This window comes from Triticum dicoccoides, chromosome 3B (genome assembly GCF_002162155.2).
Source record: "Triticum dicoccoides isolate Atlit2015 ecotype Zavitan chromosome 3B, WEW_v2.0, whole genome shotgun sequence".
NCBI classification, from domain to species: domain Eukaryota; kingdom Viridiplantae; phylum Streptophyta; class Magnoliopsida; order Poales; family Poaceae; genus Triticum; species Triticum dicoccoides.
The window spans coordinates 774909210-774913259 of record NC_041385.1 but is presented as its reverse complement, the minus strand read 5'-3'; positions in this window follow the sequence as shown (position 1 = coordinate 774913259).

Below are 4050 nucleotides of genomic sequence, written 5' to 3'. Positions count from 1 at the left end.
GGAGCCATTAAAGTGTGGCAAGCATTCAGCTGATTCTAGGAGTCTGAACATGATTCTCTGTTCTGAAACCAGCCGCTTTAGTAGTTTCTCAAGCACAGACTCTGGCGTCGCAGCATCATTTTACAGTCTAGAAAGATCTTAGTAGTCCTCCACACATCGATCATTCCTCTATGCATCAGTAGCAGCCATGATTTATGGTTCTTTACGCCTCTTCAACTGAGTTATCAGAAACAGAAGCACTTGTGAGTTGCAATCCTCGTGCTTCTCTGTACCTGCCGAAACTGAAATAAGAGATTCTTCATAATTCAGTTGAGCTGAAGTAGACAGTATTTGTGGTCCTGGATAGTCAAGGTTATTCATGGCAGTAGCAAGCAGAATCCATGAATCTTAGGCTTCATCTGAGTTATTATGGGACAAGGGAATGTTTGTGACGCAAGCTCCCTAAGCATGTAGCCCAGGTAACAGATCTCGCATGGTTTTCATCATTGCAGTTGTAAGGTAAGTTTGGAGAATGTATTTAGCTTCAGCTACCTTTCCAATCTTCATCATGCAGATTGCTAAACTACACTCTTTGCTATACCAAATACTGTAGCAAGAGCTTTGCCTGGGTCAAATGAGAAATGCCGAGTCAGCACCAGCTAGATTTAGTTTAGTTGGGTGTGCTTTATTGGAAATAATCTATGGGGTTATGACATAAAAAAAGAGTTCACTTCTACTAGTTTTTTTGACTCGAACCTGTAGGAATTTCTTCCCCAGAGATTATTTTTTTAGATTTTTTAAAAGTATATAGTTATGCACAAGAAAAGAAAAATTAACTCATTGCGAGTGTTCCATATGGCCCAAGAAATCAAAATGATTCTATCCATGGCAAATGACAAATGAAGCATTGTGTTCAAGTTACTAAGCTGATCCTGAATCCCTTCTGACAGAGGAGACCGATTGGGGGCAAACATATTTCCAGCAGATTTGTGCAAAATCAGTGGTAAAATAGACGATCTTTGGTTTCTAGGACATAGTGATCAGTGATCACACATGACACATCTGTAGTCCTGAATGAAGAAATTCTTCCTTCGAACGAGCTCTCTGGTGTTCAGCATGTTGTTAATCAACAACCAGAAAAGTTTCAGTTGAGTGCAGGCTTTCTAAAGCCAGGCAAGGGCAGGAATGGTTGTAGTTTCCCGAATGAGAATTTTGTAGGCCTTGGCAACTGTGAAAGTCATGGCACCAGAGGGGATATTGCCAACTGTCAGATTGATCAAATAGGACCATCTCCTGAAGTAGGATTTGCATGTCCTGGTACTGTGCATGGGCTTCAACAGATTGTCACTTCTACTAGTACTTGGTTTTACAAATAACACCAAACACAGGACTGAGAGTTTCAGGGGGACAATACGAATCATGCGTAACGGAACTCATATCAATTTTGGTATAGGTCCATCCCCAGCATAGATATACATGTAGAGCATTTCAGCTTCCTCTTAGTTCTCAGCCGCATATTGGTCCCGCCGGGCGAGGTTACCCAGCAACCCTCCTGAGAAAGCAGAGCCTTAGTCTGTCGGCATTTCAATCTGCTCTTTTGTCCTACTGCATTTCTGGTTTAGCAAAGAATGATTTGTATCAGAAAAAAAAGGTACTTGGTTAAATAGTCATTCAGAAACCCTGTGTGGTCCTTAAAAAATGATGACCTTTTCACATGGATCTGCGCAATACACCCAGCATGGTCAAGATCCATATCTTTGGGTGCATTCCCAGTTCCCTCGCCACTGCTAATAGCCGTCCAGAACACCAAGAAAACAGAGGTAACATGTAGCAAAACTTCAGGCAAAATGGGCATATGTTGCAGCTATTAGTGAGAAACAAACATAAGGAAGTACTCCATCAAATCGTACCAAACCGTTTTGATGTAATCATTCGATACGAAATATTTCTCCTAACAGAGCCAACACTTTTGTGCCACTTTACGCCTATGTCATTTTTTCCCCAGAATTATACTATTTCTGCCAGGGAGTTTGTCTTCATTTTTCTGCAGTTAAAGGAGATTCTACTACAATGGAAGGTGCTGTGGAACAACCATATGATGGTTTTTCATTGGAGAAAAAAAGCTTCAAGGCTACTAAAAATCATTCTCCCTGTATACTACTCTAGTACTCTTGAATCAGGTCAATTTAGCATCTCGCGAGGTTCAGTTAGCCGCATCTGATAGAACACTGTTATGTTCATTGAAGATATAAAGGTCTAAAAGATATGTTAGGTCAAAATTAATCTTCTTTTATTCCACATTTCTTTGGGAAATTTCACCCCAATCACAGAGAAAGTAATAGATACTCCCTTCGTTTTGTTTTAGTCTGCATATAAGATTCGATCAAAATCAAACTTTGTTCACTTTGACTAAGTTTATAGAAAAACTATCGAGATTCACAATATGAAATCAATATCGTTAGATGCATCATGAAATTAATTTTCATACAATATAGCTTTAGTGTTGTAGATGTTGATATTTTTTCCTACAAAGTTGTTTTGACTTTGACAAAATCTTATACGCGGACTTAAAAGAAATGGAGGGAGTACGTTAGGTCTTATATGTACAAGTGTTTTTCACCGTGAAGTTCACACGCTAGCTAGTTTGACAGTGTAACGTGATCCATATTTGTCGAAAAGCACTGTCCGTGTCCTCATGCCATAGCGTATGATCGCATCCTAAACTAGGTTTTTTTGACAAGTCTCCTTGGGTGCAATGACAAAATCATGAAAGTGCAAGTGTCGTGTATATACATGTGAATGAAAATTCCATAAAAGAGGAGAGTTAGTAGAATCTTCGGTTGTTGCTAAAACGTTTGGTCTAAGAGCATCTACAGTCGGACGCCTCAAACCCGCCTCATATGCCCGGCGGGTTGGCCGGTCACTGTCCGGCCGTGAAATTTTGACCCGCGTCTCAAAGGGCCTCAAATGTCCGGACTGACCGACACCCCTCATATATATCCTCATCCGCTCGCGGACCAAACCCTAACTACTTCACTCCACTCCCCTCTGCTACCCAAGCTCATCCCCGACGCCTGGAGCTCCACCTTTAGTCCCGGTTGGTAACACACCAACCGGGACTAAAGGGAACTTTTTTTTTACGAATTTTTATTTTTTGAATTTTATTTTATTTTTTTCCGATTTTCAAATTTCTGAATTATCTTTTACAATTTAATCTCTAATTACCACTCATCACTCCTTTCTTTAACCTCTAATCTCTAATCACCCCTCATCATTCCAAATTTTTTTTTTGATTATCAAATTTCTGAATTATTTTACAATTTAATCTCTGATCACCACTCATCACTGCTTTCTTTAACCTCTAATCTCTAATCACCCCTCATCATTTCAAATCATCTAACTTCCTGGCCGGTCACCCATCCTCTCACTACTCCAGCCTGAGCACGCTTAACTTCCGGGTTGTATTCCTCCTCGTTTTCAAGTCTGCACTTGTTGTTTTTCTGACAATAGTAAGATGTCAATCCTATTAACCCTCAGGAGTTTAGCTTGAGCATGAAGTCACACGTTTCACTGTTTGAGTTTGAAACTATTTCTAAAAAACAATAATTATTTAGTAACACTAATATTTCTTGAATAATTAGTTTGACCAGATTTGACCAAAATTCAAAATACTTAAAATAATTATTTAGTAACACTGATATTCTTGAATAATTATTTAGTATCACTAATACTTCTTGAATAAGTAGTTTGACCAGATTTAATCAAAATTAAAAAAAAACTAAAATTTGAGCATAACTTTTTTCCTTTTAGAATCTGAGGATTCTAAAAATTTGCAAACATGCCTATGGCTGTCAAATTCGGATGCGGATTTTCATGTTGATTTTTCTGATATATTATGCGTTTTTTCCATCGTATGCAAAAGATATAGCCGTTTTACTTTTTCATAACACTTTTCTGCAAAACATGTCCAAATTTAAGTTTTTTAATTTTCCTAACTAATAGATGTAGTAATATAACTACATCTTGAAGGATTTTAATTTTTGAAGTTTTTATCATTTTCTTTTGCTTTTT